This window comes from Trichechus manatus, unplaced genomic scaffold, assembly GCF_000243295.1.
Source record: "Trichechus manatus latirostris isolate Lorelei unplaced genomic scaffold, TriManLat1.0 scaffold00105, whole genome shotgun sequence".
Classification (NCBI taxonomy): domain Eukaryota; kingdom Metazoa; phylum Chordata; class Mammalia; order Sirenia; family Trichechidae; genus Trichechus; species Trichechus manatus.
In genome coordinates this window covers 5,463,175-5,480,954 of record NW_004444041.1, presented here as the reverse complement: position 1 = coordinate 5,480,954, position 17,780 = coordinate 5,463,175, and the positions used below count along the sequence as shown (strand labels likewise).

At 39.9% G+C, this 17,780-nt stretch overlaps 1 pseudogene; it reads left to right on the top strand.

Annotated features, from left to right (window-relative positions):
- The first annotated feature begins 14,629 nt into the window (after positions 1-14,629).
- On the top strand, positions 14,630-17,553 carry LOC101348885 (60S ribosomal protein L31 pseudogene; annotated as a pseudogene).
- Positions 17,554-17,780: the final 227 nt, after the last annotated feature.

Sequence of the window (17,780 nt, the reverse complement as noted above, 5' to 3'; positions counted from 1 at the left end):
GACATCATGAAATTAGGATGCATTTTAAAGAAACCAAAGAAGAAAAAAATAAACACGCACACATTTTTTTTTTTTAAAAAAAAAGAAGAAAGGCTAAAAGTGGATATTTCTTGGACATCAGAGTTTGTGATTATAAATGTATTACCTTCTACATAGGCATCAGTGACCTCCTTCCACTCCTTACCTGATGAGTCATCCTTAAACAAAGTAAAGAGAAAAGAACGAGCAGTAGCAGATGCTTCCGACAAGCAGTTGTTGTTAGTAGTTGTCGAATTGTCTCTGACTCATGGTGACCTTATTTATAAGAGAACAAAACATTGCCCCGTTCTGCACCATCTTCATAATCATTGGTATGTCTGAGTCCATTGTTTCGGCTATTGTGTCAACCCATCTCATTAAGGGTTTCCCTCATTTTTGATGACCCTCTTTACTTAACCAGCCATGATATCCTTTTCTAACAATTGATCTTTCCTGATGAGGTGTCCAAAGTAAGTGAGCCAAAGTCTTGCCATCTTCACTTCTAAGGAGCGTTCTGATTGTATTTCTTCTAAGACTGATTTGTTCATTCTTTGAGTCCACAATATATTCAGTTTTTTGTTTTTTTTTTGCCAACACCAGAGTTTGAACGCATCAATTCTTCTTCTGTATTCCTTTTTCATGATCCAGTGTTGGCAAGCAGTTACCAAATCCATTCACCACAGACCTGAGAACTCACCCGTGGGCACTGGGACAGTAGCAGTGAACCTAAAGCTTGGCTAATGAGGCACATTTGGCTGAACGTCAACGTGACTTAAACTTAGTCATAGAACTTCTAAAATTTGTGATGCAGGTGGCTGGATAGGGACTCTTTCCAAATCTCACTTAATTGGCTACTGCCTATATTTTAAATGTCAGAGGTGAGTCTTTCTCTCTTAAATGTAGTCAGTTCCACCAAAACCCTAATCTTGTTTGGCCAGTGCCTCATACTTCTAAATTTCTATTCTGTGCTCTTTGTTCTTTTGGACTTCATTTTCACTTTGTTTTTAACTGGCAATAGACGAGTAAATTCTGTTGTCTCTTAACCCTGGTTCTGGATCCCTCTCATCTTTCGCCACTGCTGTGCTTGTGTTTTCTCTTCTACTGCTATTCCAAAGAAAGTGCTTGTCTCTTCATCAGCTGGGTGACTTCCTTCTCTCTCCAGAGGTAGCATAACGATGCTAGCCTAGGTAATGGCAGCAGAACCTGGGAGCAAACAAGCTGCTGCCTGCTATAGAGATAGATCATTAACTTAGGATCATTAACGCAATTCCATCAGCTTATCTCTTTCAACCTTGGTATAAGGAAGTCATTTCCCAATGGTAACCACTCTAGCTGGAACTCTTCAGCATGTTATCAGGATAGATGACACTGATGGGGCCCTTTACACTCTTCCCAAGGAATTATCTGTATAACATGACAGCTTTCTCCACATCAGAGGAATATGGTAAATATTAACAAGTATTTGTAAGGTGTTTGGGCTTTCTAAGATGAAAGGTGCCACATAAATGGAATGAATCTTATTGTTTTGTGGGGGAAGAATGTGAATACATGTACATACATCACGGAGCTGAAAGCTCTAAGCCTATGCATAGACTCACTCTCACTGACACGTAGCTAAGGACCCTGGTCCACACTTTTTCAACATGACTTCTCCCAAGTGGAAAGAACTGGATAATTTGTCCTCTTCCTCGTGAGTGTATATATGTCCTACACAAAGCAGATTAGCCACAAAGCCAGTGAAGCTTATGCTTTAGTGCCCCTTTCTTACATGAACCAGTTGCCGTCAAGTCAATTCTGATTCATGGTGATCCCATGTGGGTAGAACTGTGCTCCAAGCAGTTTCAATGGCTGATTTGTTAGAAGTAGATCACCATGCCTTTCTTCCGAAGCACCTCTGGGTGGACTTGAACCTCCAACCTTTTAGTTAGCAGTTGAACATGTTAACCATTTGCCTTTTCTTACACGAGCTCCTTAAAAAGTTCTGTACTGGCAATTTTGTTTTTTGTAGTTTCATATTATTTTTCTTAAAGAAGCACCCCCAAATTGCATAAGCTTCAGGCTTCATAAAATCAGGATCTATACCTGGTCCAACATATGACACAGCTTTCCATTTCTAATTTTTATTTACATTCAACATTTTATTGGAAATAAGCAAGGATGTTAGTGGTGTCATTTAAAACAATAATTTGTTCTATTTGCTTCTTTTGCTTTATGGTTAGTTTTGTAGTTAATATTAACCATTTGGAGATATTCTCATATCACTCTCATCAAGGGCAATTTGGTAATGGCTGTAAAAATTATCGATATATTTGCATAGTTATAGATTGTTATGTCTATAAGACTATCTAATGGCCAAAGATGCAAAACATTCAAAAAGTCCATCAATAAAAGATTAGTTAAATAAATTATGGTACATCCATAAGAACACTGCACAGCTATTAAAAAAATTTGAGGAAGTTTTCTATGGGTTGATATAGAAAGATTTCCAAGATAAGCTGTTAAGTAAACTGTAACGGTGTATATACCCATTGTCGTCAAGTCAATTCTGACTCATAGCAACACTATAGGACAAAATAGACCTCCTGATAAGATTTTCCCAGGCTGTAAATATTTACAGAAGCAGACCGCCACATCTTTCTCCTGCGGGGCAGCTGGTAGATTTGAACCACCAACCTTTCAGTTAGCAGATGAGTGCTTAACCACTGCACCACCAGGGCTCCTAGTAGTGTATATAGTATGCTATATAGTGCATTAAAAGGATGAGGAGATAAGAATTTATATTTACATTTGCTTGCATTTGCATAAAGCAATTCTGAAAACACATGGAAAAAAACTAATAAAAGAGATTACCTATAAGAGTGTGAGGTTTGGGCATTGGGTGGGTGAGAAACAGGAGTAGAAGAGAGATATTTTACCATTTTTTATATTTATATATAAAACCATGGGAATGTATGACTTATTCAAAAAGTGAAATTAAAAAGAAAGAAGAAACTGTTTGGATGTTCTTCCCCCATCTCAGTATGTCTATTTTCTTTTAGCACTCAAAGTTTAAATATTGTGTGAATGACCGCATGAAGCTTCCTCTATGATGGGACTCTTACCGTTCTCTTAGAGTTTCTGCATGGTACAAGTGGTTAACGCACTCAGCTGCTAACCAAACAGTTAAAATTTGAGTCTACCCAGAGGCACCTCGGAAGAAAGGCCTGGAGATCTACTTCCAAAAAGAAGCCATTGAAAATCCTATGGAGCGCAGTTCTACTCTGACTCACTTGGGATTGCCATGAGTCAGGGTTGACTCAACAGCAACTGTTTTTTTTTTTTTTTTTTTTTTTTACCGTTCTCTTAACTCCGATTACACTGTAACCTACCTCTGTTAGGACACATCATTCTCCACCACGTGTGACCATTATTTATAGATATCATTTTCAAGGCTGTTCTCTATTTACCTGCTGCAACTCTCACCCTCATCTCCACACTAGCTTCACACTATACCTCTCTCAGTGTCTTGAAGAAGCTACATACCCCACCCCCTTGCTTTTAGATCTTTGTACGTGCTGTTTACTCTGCCTAGAACACTCTACACTACGTTCACCTGGTGAACTCCTTCGGGTCTAAATTCAAGTATCACCCCTTACAGAGAAGCCTTCCCTGTCTCCCTTGACTTGACCAGGTTACCTTGCTATTCTTTTCATCCCTGTACATTCCCTTTCAAAATATTTATCTCACTTGTTATGACTTGTAATATCTGTCTTTCCTATCTAAAAGTCTAGACCAAAAAATCCATGCTGGCCTGGGCAGTGTTTGTATTGTTTATTTCTGTGTCCCTAGTGTTTAGCACCTGTCTTAGGCTGGGTTCTCTAGAGAAGAAAAACCAGTAAAGCATATAAATATATATAGAGAGAGATTTATATCAAGGAAATGACTCACACGGTTGTAGAGGCTGCATCGTCCCAAGTCTGTGAATCAGGATGGAGGCCTCTCCTGATTCACGTAGCCACAGGGGCTAGAGAACTCAAGATCAACAGGTCAAACAGCAGGGCTCTGGCTCACAGGCTGCAAAGACCAACGAATCCCAAGATCAACAGGCAAGATGGCAGGTAAGCTGCTAGCTCAAGTCCCAAGAACCTGAGGTCAAATGAACAGGAGCCGACTGCAGGATTCAGAGCCAACAAAAGCCTACCAGCCTTGCCAGAATGTCTACTTATATTCAATGCAGGCCACACGCCCAAGGAAACTTCCTTTCAACTGATTGGCTACTCCCAGCAGATCCCATCATAGAGGTGATCACATCATTATACAACTGCCAAACTACATCATAACTGAAAACCACTGAGAATTATGGCCCAGCCAAGCTGACACACAGTCTTAATGATTACAGCACCCACCACCCATCTGTCATTTTTTTCATACTGTCACATTGCTATGATGTTAGGCTATGTCACTGGTATTTCAATTACCAGCAGGGTCGCTCATTGTGAACAGTTTTCGGTAAGGCTCCCAGATTAACACAGACTAGGAAGACAGGCCTGGGTGTTTACTTCTAAAGATTAACCAATGACAACTCTATGGATCACAACAGAATATTGTCCTATGTAGTGCTAGAAGACGAGCTCCCCAGGTTGGAAGTCACTACACAATGGCTGCAACAATGGATTCAATCATGCCAACGATCATGAAAATGGCTCAGGACCCTGGAAAGTTTCATTCTGTTATAATAAATTTGCCCTGAGTCAGAGTTGACTGGATGGCAATTAACAACAAGAACAACAGTGCTTAGTACAGTGGCCGGCAAGAATTTCACAAATATTTATTGACCGGAAGTGAATGTTTTTCCTCCCTTACCAGAGAGTGATCTCCTTAGGGACAAAATACGGCATCCATCTGTAGTCCATGTTGTTGTTGTTAAGTGCCATTGAGTTGATTTTGACTCATAGTGACCTCATGTGACAAAGTAGAAATGCCCCATTGGGTTTCCTAGGCTGTAATCTTTATAGGACCAGATCACCAGGTCTTTTTCTCCCAAGAAGCTGCTGGATGAGTTCAAACTGTTGACTTTCAGTTAACAGCTGAGCACTTAGCCATTGCACCACCGGGGCTCCTTTAATAGCCCATATAACACTATACATGGAATGAATGAATGGACAACGCTACATAGTGGATAAGAGACAAGGGTTCAGATATGGGCTGTGCCACTTAACACCTCTGGAATCTTAATCTCTTAGCTTCTCTGGGCTTCAGAGTTCTCATCTACATTAAGGGAACAGTAGTATCAACCTCTGAGTGTTTTTCATTCATTATGTCATTCAACTAATACTGATTGAGTGTCTGCCATGTGCCAGGCACTATTCTAGGAACTGTGGATGCAGTAGTGAGTAAGACAGAAAAGTGCATGCTCTCTGAAATGTGTGTTCTGATTGGGATGGGGTGGGTGAAGGACATAATAAACACAAGGGCCAAATAAATAAAAATTTCCAATAGTGATAAAGGCTACAATGAAACAACTGAGGGTGGCTAGTTCAGAGAGACCATGAAAGGCCTCTATGAGGAGATAATATTTGAACTGAGTTTTTTAGTACATTAAATGAGCTCATGTCTGTCAATATCTTAGACTAATGTCTGGTATATAGTAAATCTCAATAAGTGATAACTATTATCAGTATTAATAAAAACTTGTCAAAAATGAGCTAGAAGTACATATAAACAGATTGTCATATATAAAAAGCTACAATCACAACATTTATATCTACTAATATAGTGAGAAAGTATGTATATGTACATGTGTCTCATTTGAGTCAGTAAGCAATTTTCTGACTGCAAGAATGTTCTCTTTTGATTATGAAACAGTTAATGCCCCTCAAAGTAATATAATTTACGTCCTGGGAGTGATTTAATTACTCACAGCATCTGCTAACAATGTACTTAGAGAGAAATCACAGAAACATATGTAAGTTGATTGTTCATAAGTGGATTTAACGTCCTCTAAGGTCCCATGAACCTACTGAATTTTTACATGCTTGTTACATCTGAACTGATGAAGAAATGACTACGGGAAAGGATTTGAATGAGAGAGACTTTGGGTGTCTCTACACAAACGCATTCTAGGGTTATAAAAAAAAAATCACTGGCATTTCACATCTTGCTGACACAGAGATAGAATCATTGGAGTGTTTTAGATGGTATATATCATGGAGTGGGGTTAAGGACCTGCCCCGTGCCAGACACTTCTCATTTAGTCCTGCCAAAAAGTATGAGGTTGGTAGTTGTCTTAGTCTGGATTCCCAGCCTAGGCAGGAGAGGGAAGAGGAAGAAGGTGAGTAAGAGTATGATTTCAGACGAAATCTCTGCTTAGGCTGGATGCCCTGAGGGAATTCTGAGGTATAAATTAAACCTCAAATGTTGTCCCTGGTTAGGTAAGGGAACTGGTCTTTCATATATCTGCACCAGCCAGTCATTGACTATGGCCAAAAGTAGCTCCACTAGTGTGGGGGCAGTCCTCCAAAGAGAGATACAGGTATGGGTCGTTGAAGCAAAGGACATGGAAGCTACTGGGAGATGCATGCATAGAAACGATAAATAGAATCTGGGGAATCTGAACAGAGTACTGACAGTGTCCTCTACATATTCATATCCCTAATTTGCAAAAGAGGAAATCTGAGGCTCACAGAGGTTACATACTTTGCTAAAGGTCGTCCACCTATTAAGTGGCAGAGCTGGGATACACACCCAGCCATGTTTGACTCCACAGTTCCTGCTCATTCCCTCTACCAACTGGGCCTCCCTTTCCCGACCATCAGCCATATATACAGAAACATACTCTGTATTTGTACAAATCGACGGTCTTACCTGCACTTATGAGGCAGAAGACTATCAAGAATTACAACAAAGCATTATATTTGTGGATCTCTAGAACAGTGGTGTCCAACAGAAATATAATGTGAATTACATATGTAATTTAATATTTGCTAGTAGCCACTGTAAAAAAGTAAAAGAAACAAGTGAAATTAATCTTAATAATATATTTTATTTAATCGATATATCTAAAAGATTATCATTTGAACATGTGCTGTTGTTAGCTGCCATAAAGTCAGCTCCGACTCATGGGGATCCCATGTACAATAGAACTAAACATTGCCGAGTACTGCATTATTTTCATGCTCATTGATATGCTTGAGAACATTGTTGCAGCCACTGTGTAATCTGAGTGTCTTCCAATACAGGGAGCTCATCTTCCAGCATTATATTAGATAATATCCTGTTGTGATCCACAGGTTTTCACTGACTAATTTTCAGAGGTCATCACTCCTCTGTCAGTTTGTCATACTGTGTTGTCTTGCATGTTGCTGTGATGCTGGAAGCTATGCCACCTGTATTTCAAATACCAGCAGGGTCACCCATGGTGGACAGACTTCAGGGGAGCTTCCAGACTAGAAAGAAGCACCTGACAATCTACTTCTAAAAAAACTGGTCAGTGAAAACCTTATGAATAGCTGCAGAATATTGTCTGGTACAGTGCCAGAAGAAGAGCCCCTCAGGTTGGAAGGCACTCAAAATACCTTTGTGAAAGAGCCGCCTCCTCAAACTGGAGTCAACCTTAAATGGATGGAAGAAGAGCTTTTGAGGTCTTCATTCGCTGATGTGGCATGATTCAAAATGAGAAGAAACAGTTATAAATGTCCATTAATAATCAGAACGTGGAATGTACAAAGTATGAATCTAGGAAAATTGGAAGTCATCAAAAGTGAAATGGAATGCATAAAGATCGATATCCTAGGTATTAGTGAGCTGAAATGGACTGATATTGGCCATTTTGAATTAGACAATTATATGGTATACTATGCCAAGAATGACAAATTGAAGAGGAATGGTGTTGCATTCACTGTCAAAAAAAAAAAAAAATTCAATAACTATCCTGAAATACAACGCTGTCAGTGATGGTATAATATCCATACACCTACAAGGATGACCAGTTAATACAACACTTGTTCAACTTTACACACTAATGGCTAATGTCAAAGATGAAGAAACTGAAGATTTTTACCAACTTCTGCAATCTGAAATTGATCAAACATGCAATCAAGATGCATTGGTAATTACTGGCGATTAGAATGAGAAAGTTGGAAACAAAGACATAAGGTAGGTAGTTGGAAAATATGGCCTTAGTGACACAAACAACGCCAGAGATCACGTGATACAGTTTTGCAAGACCAACAACTTATTCATTGCAAATACCTTTTTTCAACAACATAAATGGTGACCATACACATGGACCTTGCCGGATGGAATATACAGGAATCAAGTCTACTATATCTGTGGAAAGAGACAATAGAGAAACTCAATATCATCAGTCCGAACAAGGCGAGAGGCCAACTGCAGAACAGAACATCAAATGCTCATATGCAAGTTCCAGTTGAAGCTGAAGAAGATTAAAACAAGTCCATAAGACCAAAGCACGACCTTGAGTGTATTTCACCTGAATTTAGAGACCATCTCAAGAATAGATTTGACACACTGAAAATTAATGACCCAAGAGCAGACGTGTTGTGGGATAACATCAAGGACATCATACATGAAGAAAGCAAAAGGTCATTTAAAAGACAGGAAAGAAAGAAAAGACCAAAATGGGTGTCAGAAGAGACTCTGAAATTTGCTCTTGAATGTAGACTAGCTAAAGCGAATGAAGAAATGATGAAAAGAGCTGAACAGAAGATTTCAAAGGGAAGTTTGAAAAGAAAAAGGAAAATATTATTATGACATATGCAAAGACCTGGAGTTAGAAAACCAAAAGGAAAGAACACATTCGGCATTTCTCAAGCTGAAAGAAATGAAAAAATTTAAGCCTGGAGTTGCAATAGTGAAGGATTCTATGGGCAAAATACTGAACGACGAAGGAAGCATCAAAAGAAGATGGAAGGAATATACAGAGTCACTGTACCAGAAAGAATTGGTCGATGTTCAACCATTTCAGGAAGTAGCATGTGACCAAGAACGGATGGTATTGAAGAAAGATGTCCAAGCTGTACTGAAGGCATTGGTAAGAAACAATGCTTCAGAAATTGACAGAATAACAATTGAAATGTTTCAACAAACAGACGCAGCTCCGGAAGCATTCACTCTTCTATGCCAAGAAATTTGGAAGACAGCTACCTGGCCAACTGACTAGAAGAGATCCATATTTGTGCCCATTCCAAACAAATTTGATACAACAGAATGTTGTGGAATTATTGAGCAATATCATTAATTTCACTTGCAAGTAAAATTTTGCAGCACTACCTCAACAGGGAAGTGCCAGAAATTGACGCCTGATTCAGAAGATGGCATGGAATAAGAGATATCATTGCTGATGTCAGATGGATCTTGGCTGAAGGCAGAGACTACCAGAAAGATATTTACCTGTGTTTTATTGACTGTGCAAAGGCATTCAACTATGTGGATCATACCAGTTATGGATAACATTGTGAAGAATGGGAATTCCAGAACACTTAATTGTGCTCACACAGAACCTGTACATAGACAAAGAGGCAATCGCTCAAACAGAACAAGGGGATACTGCGTGGTTTAAAATCAAGAAATATGTGTGTCAGGGTTGTAAACTTTCACCATACTTATTTAATTTGTATGCTGAGCAAATAATCCAAGAAGCTGGACTATATGAAGAAGAATGCGATATCAGGATTGGAGGAAGGCTCATTAACAACCTGCAATATGAAGATGACACAACCTTGCTTGATGAAAGCCAAGAGGACTTGAAGCGCTTGCTGATGAAGATCAAAGACCATGGCCTTCAGTGTGGATTACACCTCAACATAAAGGAAACAAAAATCCTCACAACGGGACCAATAAGAAACATCATGTTTGAAAGGACAAAATATTGAAGTTGTCAAGGATTTCATTTTACTTGGATCCACAATCAACTCCCATGGAAGCAGCAGTCAAGAAATCAAACAATGTATTCCACTGGGCAAATCTGCTGCAAAAGACCTCTTTTAAGTGTTAAATACCAAAGATGTCACTTGGAGGACTAGGGTGCACCTGACCCGAGCCATGGTGTTTTCAATCACCTCGTATCATGCAAAAGCTGGACAATGAATAAGGAAGACTGAAGAAGATTTGATGCCTTTAAATTACCGTGTTGGCGAACAATATTGAATAACTATCAACTGCCAGAAGAACAAACAAATCTGTCTTGAAAGAAGTACAGCCAGAATGCTCCTTAGAAGCGAGGATGATGAGACTTCGTCTCACATACTTTGGACATGTTATCAGGAGGGACTACACCCTGGAGAAGGACATCATGCTTGGTAAAGTAGAACGGGTCAGCAAAAAAGAGGAAGACCCTTAACGAGATGGATTGACATAATGTCTGCAACAATGGGTTCAAACATAGCAACAATTGTGAGGATGGCACAGGAAAAAAACCAGGCAGTGTTTTTTTCTGTTGTACATATTGTCACTGTGAGTTGTAACCAATTCGACAGCACCTAACAACAACAATAATTTGCAGAAGTAGATCTCCAATCCTTTCTTCCTAGTCTGTTTTCTTCTGGAAGCTTTGCTGAAACCTGTCCACCAAGTGTAACCGTGCTGGTATTTGAAATACCAATGGCATAGCTTCTAGCACCATAGCAACATGCAAGCCACCTTAGTACAAAAAACTGACAGATGGGTGGTGGTTTTAACATGTAGTCAATATAAAAAAATGAGACTTTTACATTATTTTTCATACAAATCATTTTTATGTATTTTATAGTAACAGCGCATCTCAACTTTCTTGCTAAATATTTATCAGAAATACTTGATGTAAATCTAGATTTCATAAAATATACAGTTGAAAAAGTAGATTCACATAGCCAAATTTGTCCAAGCATTCTTAAAAGTTGTCCATAACTGAATTGAATATTATTTTAAAATTTAAATCAGTTAAAACAACACGTAAAAATTCAGTTCCTCAGCTGCACTAGCCATATACTCAAATGTTCAATTGCTACATTGGCTGGTGGCTACCATATTGAATAGTACAGAGAATTTGTCCTATGAAGAGGTACAAGGATGTTACTCTGTATAGGATCAGGACCACACCTACTGATTATTGTTTAATAGCTTTGGTTCCTGACCCTGTACAGTCAGCCTCTATCATGTGCTGTACATAGTGTAAACAACAGTGAACAAAACTACCTTGGCCAGGAACAGTTAACTAGACTACGAGGACTTTGCCACTGGAGTTGCTCAGAAGGAATGACAATTGACTGTGTTAAGAGCTTTGAATCAGAGCCACACGGGAAGAAAGTAGGGCTGACTTTTGTTTGACCTTTACTAAGACCCCCTACAAGCAATACTTGATTTTCATCTCAGCAGTACACACTGGAGGCCTGGTTACCTGGTTTCTGTGCATTTTGCCATCTGGTAAGGAGCTCTACAACAAACCCAAGAACATTGATAAGTGGCCTTTTTGACCCCATAACCTCAACTGTACACGCCCGATGGTGCTGGAAGCCCAAACATGTGCTAGGACATGAGAGCACTAAAAGGAACTTGGCATACCTTTAAATACATGCACAAGTTTATGCCTAAAAGAAACATGCACATTACCAAAAGGCATGTGCAATTATGTTCATGGTAGAACTCTACCCAAGTGCCCAAAACTGGAAATTATCCAAATGTCCATCAACAGTAGAATGAATTAATAAATCAATAATGGAATCATGCAATGAAATAGCATACAGCAAAGAGAATGAAAAATCTACAGCCATGTCCAACAATATGTATGAATCTCACAAACATTTTACTGAGTAAAAGAAGCCATATGCAAAAAAAATGTAGGATCCCATTTATAACAAGTTCAAAAAGGCAAAACTAATCTATGATGATAGCAGTCAGGATAATAATTAACCTTAGCAGAGGTGGGGAGGAAATGATTAGAAAGGGGCAAGAAGAGGATTTCTGGAGTGCTGGTAAAGTTCTGAGTTCTGTTTCTTAATCTGGTTATACAGGTATGTTCACTTAAGTAAAATCCATTGAGCTGTACACTCCTAATATGACACTTTTCTGTATGTGTGGTATACTTTAATAAAAACTAAATGTAATTTTTTAATTAACAAATTTATTTTTTCCTCTGAAGACCAACAGAGTCCTTTCGTTCATTCTGGGACTCTAAAGACAAGCTGGGCATGTAAGAAAGTCAAAGTCATAATTCCACTCTATGGTTCCACCTTCCTGAAACCCTAAACATCTTTTTTGAAGCAGAGGAAGGAAAACCAAGCTGATCATACAGCTGGGAGTCCATGAGGATAGCAGGCAGCAAAAAAGAGAAACGTAGTGCTAATTAATGTTCTTCTGTCTGGCATGTCCTCTCCTCACCTCTGCCTAATGAAATCCCAACCTCCTTCAAGTCCCATTTAATGCTTCTTCCTCCATAAATGCTTCTTCCTCCATAAATGCTTCTCTGATTTTCTAACAAAAATTCTGTCTCCTTCTAAGTTCATAAGGCACTTCTCTCTGCTACTCATCATGTAGTACCATGTATGGCAGCAATTGCTAGAAGGCAGTGCTGTGTAGTACTTAAAAGCTTGGGCTGTGGAGTCTACCACTTGCTGTACGACTTGTAGCAAATTACTTAATCACTATGCTTTTGTTTCCTCAGTTGTAAAATGAGGATGATAATAGTACTACCTCCCCAATAAATTGTTGAGAAGATGAAATTAAATAATGGAGGTACAGCAGCTGGAAATCAGTAAGATCTCAGGAAATGCTACCTAGTGCTATTACTGAGTATTATACTCTAGCAAATGATAGGCTCCTGAAGAATATGGAGCGTGATTTAGATGTCTTACAATGAATAAACTCATTATGGTACATCCTACATTGGCTTGCTTTATACTTACTCCTATTCTTTTCTACCTCTCCTATGAGACTAAGTTTCTCAAAGACAGGGACTACAATATATTCATTGTAATATCCCTCATATTGCATAAGACAGGAGGCTACATAGATGCTTAATAATGGGTTGAATTGACTAAGGAAGATTTTCCCTTTCATATTTGGCAACTCTCAAAACAATCAAAGAGAACTTCTATAAACTCCCAACACAAGTTTTCCTACCTCTGAGTTGACCAACCATTCCAATTTGCCCATGACTATGCTGGAAATGCTGTGCTCCAGAAAACTCCTGTCCCAGGCAGACCAGGACAGCTGGTCATGCTACTTGCATCTGTCCCTAGACACTTGGGCTATCCTGCTGTTTTTATGGAAAAACCAACCATCCATACTCCTTCTAAAGCCAACCCCTTGTTCTTGATGGCATTCCCTCTGCCTACTTAAGCACTGGGCTCTTGAAATTTTCCTTTCTCCTTCCTGCATCATCAATCTTTTCTTCTCTACTGAACCATTCCCATCAGCAAACAAACATGCTGTGCTTGTTCCTACTAAAAAAAAAAAAAAAAAAAGAACCCTGAAACTACACCTCCCTCAATCTACCACCCCATTTATTTCTTGGCTTTATTGTGTAACAAAACTCCTTGATTGAATTGTCTACACATGGTCCCCAATTTCAACTGCCCCTTTTTTACTCTCCAATTAACCACTTCAGTCAGGTTTTTTGTCCCCACCACTCCCTAGAAATAGGTTTTATCATGGTCCTCCAAAGATCTGGCACTATCCTAGACTGTTGAATTACGAGAAATAAACTTCTATTGAGCAATTGTATTTTGTTCTTGTTGTTTTTAATCACAGAAGTTTATCCTATTTAAGTAATACAGCTAAGGACTTCCACAAATGTATTTTCAGTTTATATACCTCCCCTATGCTTTAACATCCAATTGTATATCCAACTGTCTACTCTATAACCAATTGAATGCTTGGTAGGGATCTTAAACTTAACATGTCCTGAGAAACCCCTGAATCTACTTCCTTGAAATAATCTTTAAACCTTGTCATCTTTAAACCAAATAGCAGTTTAGCTCAATTAGTTAAAAAAAAAAATTTTCCTTGAGCATTGTGATCTTTTAAAGAACTATCTATATGGGATGCAATTGACAACAGTAACTCTAAAGCATAAATAAGAATTTTAGGGAACAGTGAGTCCATGTTAACGGTGGTGACATAATTTGAGTAGAGAGAGTGAGAATGATGACACAACATGAAAAATGTAACTAATGTCACTGAATTGTACATGTAGAAATTGTTGTATGGCTGTGTTTTTCTATGTATATATTTTCACCGAAATATATATATATATATTTTTTTAAAAAACAACATGAACTTTTGGTTTCGATTTGTAAATAGTCTCTCCCTCTTAGAATGTGGTCCTTGATGCTTCTTTCTCAAACCATGAAATCATCTCTGATACTTCTCCTTCTCTAATATCTCACATTTGATTCACCAGGAAAGGCCATCATCATCTCTTTCCAGACTATTGCAATAGTATCCTAACTGGTCTCACTGCTTTTTCTCTGGCCCTGCCATAATCTATCCTCAACCCAGAAGCTAGGAAAGTCCTCTAAAAACAGGTCAATTGAAGTGACTTCTCTGCACAAAAACTCCCCTAAAGGCTTCTCATCTCATTCAGAATTAAATCTAGAGCTCTCTCCACTTTTCTTTCCAACCTGGTCCTGGCACTATGGCTCCCGCAAAGAAGGATGGTGAGAAGAACGGCCCTTCTGCTATCAACAAAGCAGTGGCCAGAGAGTACACTATCAACATTCACAAGAGCATCCATAGAGCGAGCTTCAAAAAGCATACTCCTTGGACGCTCAAGGAGATTGGGAAATTTGCCATGAAGGAGATGGGAACACTAGATATGCGCATTGATACCAGGCTCAACAAAGCTGTCTGGGCCAAAGGAATAAGGAATGTACTAAACCGTATCCGTGCACGGTTGTCCAGGATGAAGATTCACCAAATAAGCTCTGTATATTGGTTACTTATGTACCTTCACTACTGTCGAAAGCCTACAGACAACCAATGTGGATGAAAACTAACAGCTGATTATCAAGTAAGTTATAAAACTGCAAAACAAAAAACTAGAGCCCTTGCCTTGGCTTAGAAGTCAAATGATCTAGCCTCTCTCACCTCTCTGGCCTCATCTCCAGCTGCTGTCCTCCTCTCTTACTCTCCTCCGGTCATGCTGTCCTCCTTGCTATTCTTCAAACACACCATAGCCACTCCAGCCTCAGGACTCTTGAACGTACTGCTCCTTCTGCCCAGAAGTCTCTTTCCCAGATAATGACATGACACACTCCCTCACTTCCTCAGCCATCCTCAAATTTTAAACTCTTTCTCTTGGCTCCTAAATCATTCATTCATTGATCTAAGAAATAGTCTCCATGGAATAGGTTCTGCTGTGAACATGAGGATGAGTATGACATGACCTCTGTTCTCAAGAAACTGCTAAATTGAACTGGAGAATAGGATGCCCAGGAAGGTTTCCTAGAGGAGGTGGCTGATGAGCTGAATCTTGAAGGAAAAAATAGGAGCTCGAGGGGAGAAGTGATATGGCAAGTAACTTCCACGGAGAGAGCACAGCCATGACTAATGCATGTGGGTATGATAGAGTATGACATATTCAGAAGCTGCAAGATCAGCCCTATCCATTTAATTAGTGTGAACTGAGCACCCAGAGCCTGACCATGTGCTATGATGAGAGCACTAGGGATAGCTCAGTTAACCGCAGTGGGATGGGAAAGAGAGTAGAGAACCAGTACTAAGCTGGCCAATAGGTTGGTGCAGGAGAGGAAGCCAAGAGCAGCAAAGAGACATGGAAACTGCACAGCACTGCCAATGACAAGAGGGATCATCCAGAGAAGTAGTTAGAATGAGGAGCCCATCAGGAAGAGGAAGAGATGGCTCCACTGGTGAGCAGAATTCAGGGACAGGGATTCCTGGGGCAAGCAATGCTCAGAGATAATAATAGTGGTAGGAGTCTATTACACTGATGGCCTCAATGAACCATGTCTTCTGGTATTCCCACTTGGATAGTCTCTCCCATTGAATCTACACTGGACCTATGACTTGCTTTAACCCAACGGTTCTCATCCAGGGGAAATTTTGCCTCCCAAAGGACATTTGCCAATGTCTGGAGACACTTTTGTTTGTCACAACCTGGGCAAGGGGGATGCTACTGGCATCTAGTACATAAAGGCCAGGGGTGCTGCTAAAGATCCTACAATGCACCGGACAGCCCTCCATAACAAAGAATTATCAGGCCTAAAATGTCAGTAGTGCTGAGGTTGAAAAATCAATAGAATGCAGCCTAAGCCTTAAGATCTTAAGGCTTAAGAAGAACTAAGCCTCACGAAGGCCTTAAAGCTCCCATTTCTGCACTCTTGGGAGCCCTGAGCTTCCAGGTAAGCAGTCTGGTTACCCTGCTGGAGAGACCTTGTGTTAAGCGGAAAATCTCACTTCTGATGCCAACTACGTCACGTGGAATTCTCAGAATCCCACTATCCTGTCCTCAACTATGAGAATATAACAAATCCCCACTTTCCTGCTTTTTCTCTATCCAGTTCTGACACTAGCCACACAGATAACACTTCTTTCTCTACCCTAGTCACTCAGAGCTTGGTCAGATCTCACAAGTTGAAAGGACACTGTCCTTCAGACTGCCAAATAAGCAGACACCAGTGACAAGTTTGGAAGTCCATACAACACCCTAACTTCTGACCTGCTGACCATAGATTTGGGGTTTTCCCACTATCCTTTCATTATGCCAGCTGCAAACTCAGGAGTGCCCCCTGGGATCCTTCACTTCTGATCTGCTGGCTCCCACTACTCCTTTGAGTTCAATAATTTGCTGGAATGACTCACAGATGCTCATGGAAAGTACTATATTTATGATTACAGCTTTATAATAGCAAAAAGAATACAAATCAGGATCAGTACAAAGAAGAGTTGCATAGGGCAAGGTCTGGAAGCGTTCCAAATGTGAAACTTCTATGTACCAAGGGACATGCTACACTCCCACATGCACAGATGTCTTTCACCAACCAGGAAGCCACTGGAGCTTCCATGTCTAGATACTTTATTGGAGCCTTGTTGCCTAGCCATGACTGAGGCCTCATTGCATAGGTAAGATTGATTGACTCATGCTCCTCTCCTTCCCTGAGGTCAGCTGATATCAGGCTACCAGCTGTTCTTTGTGGCCTGGCCAACCCCCTAGTAATTTGCACAAATACTCAGGTGTTGTTTAGATAACCCAACCCAAACCCGTTGCTGTCGAGTCAATTATGACTCATAGTGACCCTATAGGACAGAGTAGAACTGCCCCATAGAGTTTCCAAGGAGCAGCTGGTGGATTTGAACTGTTGGCCTCTTGCTTAGCCACCGAACTCTTAACCACTGTGCCACCAGGGCTGTTTAGATAACAAAGGTGTCTAAATTACTCCTAAAATTCCAAGGATTTAGAGTTATTTCTCAGGAAACAAGGGCAAAGACCAAAATTAAATTATTTGTCCCACAGACCCCTTAGAGAGACCACATGAAAAGTCACATGAAGAAAGAGAAATCCTAAGACACCATGGAGGCATGGAGGAGAATTGAGAACCCAGCACACAGGAAGAACCAAGGTCCCAGACATTTTGGCCATCTTTGCTTATGTGCTAAATGTGTGAACCAAGAAGCCATCATGGATGTTCTAGCCCTAGAAGACATCACAATGAGCAGAGGTGAAAAGTCCCTGCTAACTCCTGCCCAGATTATAGAAGCATGAGCAAATAAATAAAATATTGATTTGAACCACTGAGTTTTGGGGTAGTTTGTTACACAGTTCTAGT